This window comes from Myotis lucifugus, unplaced genomic scaffold (assembly GCF_000147115.1).
Source record: "Myotis lucifugus unplaced genomic scaffold, Myoluc2.0 scaffold_298, whole genome shotgun sequence".
Classification (NCBI taxonomy): Eukaryota; Metazoa; Chordata; class Mammalia; order Chiroptera; family Vespertilionidae; genus Myotis; species Myotis lucifugus.
The window spans coordinates 974,797-986,824 of NW_005871346.1; positions in this window are offsets into that span (position 1 = coordinate 974,797).

Below are 12,028 nucleotides of genomic sequence, written 5' to 3' on the forward strand. Positions count from 1 at the left end.
TATTGATAGTTTTTTGTATGTTCTCTGACTAGAGATTAAACCTGCAACCTTGGCCTATTGGGATGATGTTCTAACTAACTGAGCCACCTGGCCAGAGCCCATTATTTATTTTTAATTGAAGTGAAGTTTATATAACATACAATTAATCATTGTAAAGTATACAATCCAGTGATATTTAGTGTATTCACAATGTTGTGCAACCATCACTACTCTCTAGTTTCAAAACTTTCTCACTATCTCAGAAAAATACTCCATAACTATTAAGTACGCACTCCTCATCTACTCCCCGGCCCTCATCAGCTTTTTTTTTTAATGGAAAAACACACCCATAAATTTATTCTATATTAACACAACTATTATTATTTTGTGTATTTCCTTACAGCTTTTTAAAAAATGGCATTTCATAAAAAGGAATTATAATTTTGGTCCTCAGAGACAGAGAACTGAGTTTATCACACTCTGTAATAGAGAGCACAACAGCAGCCTGTGCAAGGCCTTTCTCACTTCATTTTATTTCTTTTGCTTTCTAATTTCACACCATTAGTCACTCTAATCTATGTTCATTGACATGTATGCATATACATATTCTGGAAAGATATCTAGTGCTGTTTTGTGTATCTGTGCTTTCATTTTATATAAATAGTATCATATAGGGCTCATTCACCTTACCCTATATTTTTAAGATGGTTTCTTCAGAGCACTATTCTCTCTTCTCTTCAGCTTCCCTTTTGATTTTTTAAATTTTAACTATTATGTATTTCACTAGAGGCCCAGTGCATAAAATTTTTGCACTGGGGGGGTGTCCCTCAGCCCAGCCTTCACCCTCTCCAATCTGGGACCCCTTGGGGGATGTCTGACTGCCGGTTTAGGCCTGATCCCTGTGGGACATCCTCTCACAATCTGGAACCGCTGGCTCCCAAGTGCTTGCCTGCCTGCCAGCCTGATCACCCCCTAACCACTCCCCTGCGAGTCTGATCAACACCTAACTGTTCCCTACCAGCCTGATTGCCCCCATTTGCCCTCCCCTGCCAGCCCAATTGCCCCCAACTGCTCTCCCCTGCAGGCCCAATCGCCTCCAACTGCACTCCTCTGCCAGCCTGGTCACCCCCAACTGCCCTCCCCTGAAGGTCTGGTCCCCCCAACTGCCCTCCCCTGCAGGTCTGATCCCCCACAACTGCCCTCCCCTGCTGGCCTGGTTTCCCCTAACTTCCCTCCCCTGCTGGCCTAATCGCCCACAACTGCCCTCCCCTGCCAGCCATCTTGTGACCACATTGGGGTGGCCATCTTTGCGTGAGGGTGTGATGGTCAATTTGCATATTACCTTTTTATTATATAGGATACACAGATAAGGAGTTTTGACCTCCTTACCTGTGAATGCTGCATCCATTTGCAGCTAGGGTTCAAGGTCTGAAGAAGGGGCTGCACACAAATGAATACACTAGACAGGAAATATAAATTTAGAAGTCATGGGGGAGCCAGGCAGAGACCTTTCTCTAGCAGGAGAGGCTCTCTGAAACCCCACACCCATCAGTTTTTATTTACTTGAATACACATTTGCCCTTTAGGAATGCAAACAGGCATATCAATGGTAAAGTTTGGTAAACAATACAAGGATTATCAGGTTAGGGGATTGCCTTCAGCCATTCAGCCAACAGCAGGGCAATATTATGCTGATTTTCAGCCCTGCTGAATATCAAAGTCCATTAGCCTTCCAGAGGACTGCTTGCATAAGTATACTAACTATTGTTGGTCTTTGCCTCCAGCACTTATCACTCTTTTTCTGGTTCATATTTGTAATATTCTCCCTGTTTCTTTGAGGATGTATGTTGTATTTCAAAATTCTTACTTAAAGTTCTTATTTTAGCCAGTCCATTAATTTGGCTGCTTCTACTACAGGGTATTGACTTTGTTGTCTTCATTTTATAGAATTTGTGCTCCTCCTGTTGAATTTAGGGAGTGGGTTTGGTGAACAGCCTCTGATGTTACCATCTGGGTTAGATCCTGTCCTCTTTCCATTCTTCCCTCAGCCACACTTGACTTGGCCCTTTCTCTCAGGACCTCTCTCTCTCTTCTGCAGGGCACTGATCTTTTCTAATAGTTGCTGCTCTCGGATTGAACCACCTAGACCTATGGTTCTATAACTTCAGCCTCAGTCATCAGGCACCCATCTGACCTGGCCAGTCAGAGCTCAATAGAATCTTCAGGCTGCTATTCATTCAGGGGTGGACCCTGGGACTACTAAGGAGGAGCAGAAATCTGTAGGCACAGACAGGTGGGCCAACACCTATTTGCTACTTCTCAGTTCATCCCTTTGTTTAGTCAGTACTCTCAAAGGTAAATGGGATTGCTTGTTTAGTTTCTCTTTCTGAGAATTCATTATTGGTATATTAAAAAGCCATAGGTATTGAGGAGTATAAGTGTTAGTTCTTTTTTGAATGTTTGGTAAAACTACCCCATGAAATCATCTGGACCAGGGCTTTTGTTTGCTGGGAGTTTTTAAAAATTATTATTACTGTTTCTATTTCCTCAGTTGTTTTTGGCCTATTCAGGTTTTCTGATACTTCCTGATTCAGTTTTGGGACAATGTATTTTTCTAGGAATTTGTCCAGTTCATCCACATTGTCCAGATTGTTGGCATATCGTTCATAGTACTTTCTTACAATCCTTTGTATTTCTGTGGTGTCAGTTGTTACTTCTCCACTTTAATTTCTGATTTTATTTATTCAGGTCCCCTCTCTTTGTTTCTTGATGAGTCTGGCTAACAGTTCATCAATTTTGTTTATCTTTTCAAAGAACTAGCTCTTGGTTTCATTGATTTTACGTATTGTGTTTTTAGTCTCTATGTCACTTATTTCTGCTCTAATCTTTATTATTTTCTTTCGTCTAGGCTTTTCTTGTTGTTCCTTTTCTTATTCTTTAAGTTGTAGGGTTAAATGGTTTATTATTCATTTTTCCTGCTTTTTGAGGTAGGCCTCTAGTGCTATGAACTTCCCTCTAAGAATTGTTTTTGTGTGTTCCAGAGATCTCATTAGTACCCCATTCATTGTTTAATAAAGCTATTTAGCTTCCATATTTTTGAATGTTTTTATTGTAATTGATTTCTAATTTCATTCCACTGTGATCTGAGAAGATACTTGACAAGATTTCAATCTTTTTTAACTTGTAGAGACTTGTTTTGTGTCCTAACATGTGGTTTATCTTTGTGAATGACCCATGGGCACTTGAGAAGAATGTATATTCTGCTTTGTTGGGGGTGAAATGTTCTATAAATGTCAATTAAATCCATATGATCCAGTGTATGCTTTAGAGTCACTCTTTCCTTGTCAGTTTTTTTGTCTGGAAAATCTATTCAGTGAAATCAGTGAGGTATTAAAGTCTCCTACTATGACTGTACTGTTGCCAATCTCTCCCTTAAAGTCCTCTAGAAGTTTTAAAAATATATTTAGGTGCTCCTATATTGGGTGCATATATGTTTACCAGGGTTATATCCTCTTGTTGGATCAATCCCTTTAGTATTATGTAGTGACCTTTGTTGTCTCTTGTGATGGCCTTCATTTTAAAGTCTATTTTGTCAGATATGATTATCGCTACCCCCGCTTTTTTTTTCTTTTCTATTTGCATGTAAACATTTTTTTCTATTCCTTCACTCTCATCCTGGGTGAGTCTTTTGGTCTCTTGTAGACAGCATATAGTTGAGTCATGTTTTTGTATCCACTCAGCTATCCTATGTCTTATGAATGGCGCATTTAATCTTTTTACATTTAAATTTATTATTGCAAAGTACTTATTCATTGCCATTTTTAATTCTGTATGCCTAGGTTTCTCTGTCTATTTCTTCTCATTACATTAGTCCCTTTAGCATTTCTTGTAATGCTGGCTTGGTGGTGATGTACTCCTTTAGCCTTTTTTTTTTCTTTCTGGGAAGCCCTTTATTTGACCGTCTATTTTGAATGATAGCCTTGCTGAATATAGTAATTTTGGTTTCAGATCCTTTCTTTCCATTACCTTGAGAACTTCATGCCATTCCCTTCTGGCCTGTAGAGTTTGTGATGAGAAATCAGGTGTCAGCCTTATGGGAGCTCCTTTGTAGGTAACAGTTTGCTTTTCTCTTGGTGCCTTTAAGATTCTCTTTTTGTCTTTAATTTTTGGCATTTTAATTATGATATGTCTGTGCATGGGCCTGTTTGGGTTCTTTTTGCTTGGGACTCTCTGGGCCTCCTGAATTTATGTGACTTTTTCCTTCACCAGATTGGGAAAATTTTCTGCCATTATTTCTTCAAACATGTTCTCTATCCCTTTCTCACTTTCTGCTTGTTCTGGCACACCTGCTATGAGAATATTACTATGTTTCATATTGTCCCAGAGCTCCCTTAAGCTGTCCTCCTGTTTCTTAATTGGTTTTTTTTTTTTTTTTGGTTCTCTGATTGAGTGATTTTTTTCTTTTTTTTTTGTTTTAATTAAATCTTTATTGTTCAGATTACATTTATTCCTCTTCCCCCCCCCATAACTCCCCTCCTCCCAGTTCCCGCCCCACCCTCCGCCCTCACTCCCCACCCACTGTCCTCATCCATAGGTGCACGATTTTTGTCCAGTCTCTTCCTGCATCTCCCACTCCCCTTTCCCCCCAAGAATAGTCAGTCCATTCCCTTTCTATGTCCCTGATTCATTATAATCACCAGTTCATTCTGTACATCAGATTATTTATTCACTTGATTCTTAGATTCACTTGTTGATAGATGCATGTTTGTTGTTCATAATTTGTATCTTTACCTTTTTCTTCTTCCTCTTCTTAAAGGATACCTTTCAGCATTTCGTCTAATACTGGTTTAGTGGTGATGAACTCCTTTAGCTTTTCCTTATCTGTGAAGCTCTTTATCTCACCTTCAATTCTGAATGATAGCTTTGCTGGATAAAGTAATCTTGGTTGTAGGTTCTTGGTATTCATCACTTTGAATATTTCTTGCCATTCCCTTCTGGCCTGCAAAGTTTCTGTTGAGAAATCAGCTGACAGTCGTATGGGTATTCCCTTGTAGGTAATTGAGTCTCTTTCTCTTGCTGCTTTTAAGATTCTCTCTTTGTCTTTTGCTCTTGGCATTTTAATTATGATGTGTCTTGGTGTGGTCCTCTTTGGATTCCTTTTGTTTGGGGTTCTCTGCGCTTCCTGGACTTGTAAGTCTATTTCTTTCACCAGGTAGGGGAAGTTTTCTGTCATTATTTCTTCAAATAGGTTTTCAATATCTTGTTCTCTCTCATCTTCTCATCTCTCACCCCTATAATTCTGATGTTGGTGTGTTTGAAACTGTCCCAGAGGCTCCTTACACTATCTTTGTATTTTCGGATTCTTTTTTCATTTTGCTTTTCTGGTTGGGTGTTTTTTGCTTCTTCGCATTTCAAATCTTTGACTTGATTCTTGCGCTCCTCTGTTCTGCTGTTGGGTGTCTGTATAATATTCTTTATTTCAGTCAGTGTATGCTTAATTTCTAGTTGGTCCTTTATCACAACATCGAGGGTCTCATTAGATTTCTTGAGGCTCTCATCAAGTTTATCGGCAGTTCCTAGCAAATTATTGAAAGCCCTCAAAATTGCGTTTTTTAGCTCTATATCCTCCATTTCTGTCATGTTTTTTTGTCTCCTCATTTTTTATGCTTTCTTGGTGCACCCCTTTGTGGTCTTTGTGCACAGTCTTGTTCTAGTTAAGCCTTGATTGTTGTAGTTAATACTACAGGTATTTGACCACCAGGCCGACTGGCTGTGAGAATCAGCTGTGTCTGCAGTGGGGAAACTTCTGTCCTCTGGAGAGGTGCTAATCTAGCCTTTGCCTGAGGCTATCCGGCAAATGGCTCTGCACAGGGCTTGGGCGGGGCGGGTCGCAGGGGATCAACAGGGCGGGTGGAGGGAGCAGTTATGGCTGCTCTCAGTCCCGTTCCCAGAGGCTCTGCTTCTCAGAACCCCAGCAACCGCTGCAAACCTCAGAGAGAAAGCTGCCCTCACGTTCCAACTGATGCCAGACAATCCCGCTTCTCCCGTTTGAGTCTGAGTCCCTAGAGACTCGCCCGGATCTGGAGCTCAGAATCTGAGACTCCCTCCTGATTGAAAACAACAACCGCGCCCTCAGCCACCAGCCGGCTCCACGCGCACCTCCTTACCTTTGTATTTTCCACACTGCACCTCCTCTGAGCCTCGGTATGCTGTTCTCTTTCCTTCTAGTTGAAGAATCTCTCCTCAGCCAGCCTTCCTGTGGTTCTGGGTGATGTCCGTTCCGTCTTTTAGTTGTATTTTTGAAGTGGTTGTTTGCGGCAGCAATCTCCGGTGTTTACCTATGCCGCCATCTTCAACTTTTTCAAGTGATTTTTTTTCTACCCTGTCTTGTAATTAACTGATCTGATCATCAGCATCCCTCAATCTGCTGTGTATTCCTTCCAATGTGTTCTTTATTTGTGCTATGTCATTCATAGTTACTATCTCTTTTGTCTTGCTGTTGAGCATTTTTACCATCAGTATTCTAAACTCTATATCAGATAAATTTCTTATCTCCATATCATTTATCTCTTCTGGAGAATTCTCTTGTTCTTTCATTTGGATGTTGTTTTTTTGTATCCTCATTTTGGCTGCCTGTTTGGTTTGTGACTATTTATTAGGTAGGTCTGATATGCTTCTCAATCTCTAGTTCAGGACAGTGTCAAAAGCTATTTCTGACTATTTAGATCAGGCAAAGACTCAAAACCTTCAGAGTCCTGCCTCTGCTTGCAGACTGACTGGATTCAGTCTGTGTAGCCCTCAGTCAATTGTCCACAGGTGTGGCAAGAGTTTTTCCAACAGGGTGGGACAATTGCTTCTTCCTGGAGGCTAATTGTTATTCTCAGTCTCTTAATGGGCCTCAGAAACTCCACACTGTGGGGCAAGGTGTTTTCCAATAGGGTAGGTCAACTGTCTTCCCCCCAGCAAAACCGCCTGGATAGCAAATATCTGCCTGAGAGAGATGACCTACACAGCATGAGAGAATGACTCAGTACAGGAAACCAGGGTGTCTGTCTTCTGAGCTCTAACCCCACAGCCCCCAACCCTGGCTTTTGCTCACATAACTCCAGGCCACTCTGCCTACCCTCTGCTGGAGCACAAAGTGAGTGGCTGCACACAGAATTTTGTGTGTTGGCCCTATAAGAGGGTGCCTGCCTTTCCAGCTGTCTTTCCAGGGCAGACAGCAACCCTGCTGCTTATCACAGCAAGATGTTATGTGGGCATGTTTCTCAGTTCTGGTGGTCTCTGCTGGGCGGCATAGCTTGGGGATTAGACCCCAGGGTTCTCAGTGGGGCAACCCCTCACAGCTGAGATATCTCTCCAGAACTTCAGCTTTTGTTTTTGGGAGCCCATCCAGCCGTTTCATGCCTCTGCCCTTCCTACCAATCTTTATGCAGTCTCCACTTTCTGTCCTTGGTTATTAGGGTTCTCTTCAGGTAGTCTTTAGTTGATTATTGAGGATTTTTTTTGTATTTTAGTTATAATTCCAGTTTGGTCCAGGAAGCGTGTCTGTGTAGCATTCACTTACTCAGCCGCCATTTTCAATCTCACCCATTGTGGTTTTAATGTGTAGTTCCCTAATTATCAGTGATGTTGATAATCTCTTTATATACCTGCTTTATGGCCATTAATCTGCTTTCTTTGTCTATGGATTTACTTATTTTGGATATATTAAAATCATGAAATTAGTGACCTTTTGTGTCTGGCTTCTTTAACTTAGTATAATGTTTTTGAGGTTCATTCAAGTTGTAGCATGGTTCAGTATTTCTTTCCTGTTTATGGCTGAATACTATTCCTTTGCATATTCCTACCACAATTGTTTATCCATTTGTCTGTTGATGGCATTTTGATTTGTTTCCATCGTTTGGTTATTATGAATAACTAGAGGCCTGATGCACGACATTTGTGCACTGGCGGTGGGGGGGCGGGGGGGGGGAGGGAGTCCCACAGCCTGGCCTGCACCCTCTTGCAGTCCGGGACCCCTCAGGGAATGTCTGACTGCCGGCTTAGGCCCACTCCCCTTGGGATCCTTAGCAGTGCCACGGAGGTGGGAGAGGCTCCGCCACTGCTGCTGTGCTTGCCAGCCATGAGCCCAGCTTCTAGCTGAGCAGTGCTCCCCCCGTGGGAGTGCACTGACCACCAGGGGGCAGCTCCTGCATTGAGCATCTGCCCCCTGGTGGTCAGTGCACATCATAGTGACCAGTTGTTCTGTCGTTTGGTCAATTTGCATATAGGGTTTTATTATATAGGGTGCTTCTATATACATTCTTGTATAAGTTTCTATGCAGACATATGTTTACATTTCTGTTGTGTATCTACCTAGGATTGGAATTGCTGGGTCATATGGTACTTCTATGTTTAACATTTTTAGGAACTGACAAACTCTTGTCCATTTTACAATCTCACCAGCAGTATATAAGGGTTCCTATTTCTTTACATCTCATTAACACTTTTTTTCTGATTTTAAAAATTAAAGTCACCTGAGTGGGTGTTAAATGGTATCTCACTATGGTTCTGATTTGCATTTCTTTAGCAACTAATGATGTTGCATAACTTTCACGTGCTTGTTAGAATATTTGTGTATCTTCTTTGGAGAAATGTCTCTTCAACTGTTTTGCCATTTTTAAAATTGGATATTTGTCTCTTTGTTATTGTTTTAAGAGATCTTTGAAGGCATGTTAAACCCTTTTATATTTGATTTGTGCATATTTTTCTCCTATTCTGTAGGTTATTTTTTTGTTCTTTAATAACATCGCTTGATGAGCAAAAACATTTAATTTTAATAAATTACAATGTATTTTTCTTGTTATTTGTGCTTTTAATGTCAAATCTAAGAATCCATTACCAAATTTGAGGCCATGAAGATTTACCACAATGTTTTCTTCTAATAGTTTTATCTCTTGCTAGAGGCCCGGTGCACTGATTTGTGCACCAGTGGGGTTTCTCGGCATGGCCTGTGGGGATTGGGCTGAAATCAGCAGTCCAACACTGCTTGCGGCTCCTGCCTGCCACTCCTGCTCATCCCAGCCCTGCTGTGCCTACTGCTACCACTGCTCAGTAGGCTCGCTGCCACTCCACTATGGTCTCCAGGCTGCAGTGGCCAGCCGTGAGCCCTGCGTCTGGTGCACATCAGTCAGCTGCTCAGCACTCCCGCTGTGGGAGCACACTGCACTGACTACCAGGGAGAAGCTCCTGTGTTGAGCATCTGCCCCCTGGTGGTCAGTGTGCATCATAGCGACTGGTCATTCCAGTCATTCCCATCATTCTGCTGTAACGGTCGCTTAGGCTTATATATATATTCTAGAGGCCTGGTGCACAAAATTTGTGTACTGGAGGGGGTCCCTCAGCCTGACCTGCACCCTCTAGCAGTCTGGGAGCCCTCGTGGATGTCCGTCTGCTGGCTTAGGCCCGCTCCTTGTGGGGAGTGGGCCTAAGCCAGCAGTCGGACATCTCTCTTGCAGTGCAGGACCCTTCGCTCCTTACCACCCGCCTGCTCACTGCTCCTTAGCACTGTCACGGAGGCGGGAGAGGCTCCTGCCACTGCCACTGTGCTCGTCAGCCATGAGCCCAGCTTCTGGCTGAGTGGCGCTCCCCCTGTGGGAGTGCACTCATCACCAGGGGGCAGCTCATGTGTTGAGCATCTGCCCCCTGGTGGTCAGTGTGCGTCATAGTGACCAGTCATTCCACTGTTCGGTCAATTTGCATATTAGCCTTTTATTATATAGGACTAGAGGCCAGGCGCACGAAATTGTGTGCGGGTATGGTCTCCAGGCCTAGCCTGCGATCAGGGCCATCTTCCTCGGCTGCCAGCAGCTGGCCCTGCCCTCTGCCGCTACCCACTCTGGTTCCCTGTTTGCCATCCAGCAAAGGGAGCCTGATGGCCGGGGGAGGGACCAAGAGGTTGGCCATTCCCGCTCGCTTGCTGGCCCAACTCTTGCCATAGGTCACCCTCTGTGTGTGGGGCAACCAGCATGGCGGGGGCCTTGGCCTGGCGCCACCTGCATCCCCTGCCACCCACCCCAGGTCCCTGTTTGCCATTGGCAATCGGAGCCTGCCAGCTGGGGAAAGGAACCAAGAGGTGGTCAGTGCACCTCAGGGTAACTGGTAGAGAAGTCATTCTGGTTGTTCTGCCATTATGGTCTCTTGGCTTTTATTATATAGGATAGATACTTAGGTCTTTGATCCATTTTGAGTTAATTTTTGTAACCAGCCAGGGCTCAGTGCCTTTAGTTGAAGAGACTATTCTTTTCTTATTGAAGAATGTTGTGTTGAACTGTGGCTCCCAAAAAGATATGTTGAAGTCCTAATCCCCAGAACCATAGAATGTGACCTTATTTGGAAATAGGGTTATTGAAGCTATAACTAATTAAGATGTCATACTGGAGTAGGGTGAGCCTTTAATCCAATTCACCTGTGTTCCTCTAGGACAGACTCTCAGAGGGATGATGGCCATGACATGGCAGAAGTAGAGATTGGAGTGATGCAGCTACAAGCCAGTGTCAAGGATTAATGGCTAACACTACAAACTAGGAAGAGTCAAGAATTCCCCCCTCCAGATTTCAGAGGGAGCATGGCCTTTCAGGCACTAATTTGAAGCCACTCAAACTGTGAGACAATAAAGGTCTGTTGGTTTACAGTGTAAACTTTACACCTTCCATTTTGTGGCCCTTGGTGAAGACAGCTTTAGGAAACACGGTGCTGGCATGAGGCTGAGAGCAATCAACCCTAATGTTCTGGACTCTACCACTGGTCTATATGTTTGTTTGCCAGTACCAGTTTTAATTACTGTAGCTTTGTATTAAGTTTTGAAACTGAATGAGATTTCCAACTTTATCTTTTTCAATATTTTGGTTATTTGGGGCCACTTGCAGTTTCATATTGATTTTAGGATCAGATTCCCTATTTTTACAAAAGGCCATCAGAAGTTTGAATTAGGGAGGAGAAACCAAGATGGCGGCATAGGTAAACACCGGAAATTGCTGCCTCCCACAACTACTTCAAAAATACAAATAAAAGACAAAACGGACACCATCCAGAACCACAGGAAGGCTGGCTGAGTGGAAATTCTACAACTAGAAGGAAAGAGAAAAGCACACTGAGACTCAGAGGAGCTGTGGAAGTAAAGTGCAGAGGTACAGAGGCACATGTGGAAAGGGCTGGCAACTGGGAATACGGTTGTCTTTTCAAATCGGGAGGGAGACACAAGCTCCTGACGGCCCTGACCCCAGTTCTGGGGGGAGTCTCTGGGGACCCAGACTCATACGGGGAGAAACTGGATTGTCTGGCATCGGTCGGAACTTGAGGGCGGCTTTCTCTCAGAGGTGCTTGCAGCAATTTCCGGGACACTGAGATGCGGGGCCTCTTAGGGTAGGACTGAGGAGCAGCCATAGCTGCTTGCTCCGCCCTGTTGATCCCCTGAGACCCCGCCCCACCCAAGCTGTGCACAGAGGCTTTTTCACATGAAAGGCCTGGCCCTTTGCAATCTGAAAATTACCTAACAAACTGCAGCTGGGTCAGAGAGACCCAGAACTTCCAAAAGAAGGCCCAAGGCCCCACAGCAGCTTGCATTGCTTCACAGCTGGGCCTCATCTGGGCACCTCCAAACCCCAAACAAAGAAGACGGATCTGCAGATCTCTCCATAGCTCCTGCTGGGTAGCCTCAGGCAGAGGCTAAATTAGCACCTCCTTAGAGATCCAAGAGCCAGTGTTCCCAGTGGTCAGAGTGGGACCATCCAGATTACAACTCCTCAGATCCATAAGGGACACACTCAGGGGGCAAACTCAGTGAGCACTAAAGCCCCACTGAAGCAAGTCTTGCCCCAGAAGGGTGTCTCCAGCACAGAAGTTCTCCCACTGTAGACACAGCTGATTCTCACAGCCAATTGGCCTGGAGGTCAATTCCTCCCAGTGATACCTACAACAATTAAGGCTTAACTACAACAAGACTGTGCACAAAGCCCACAAAGGGGTGCACCAAGAGTGTCCACCTCCGGTAATTGGGGAGGTTGAG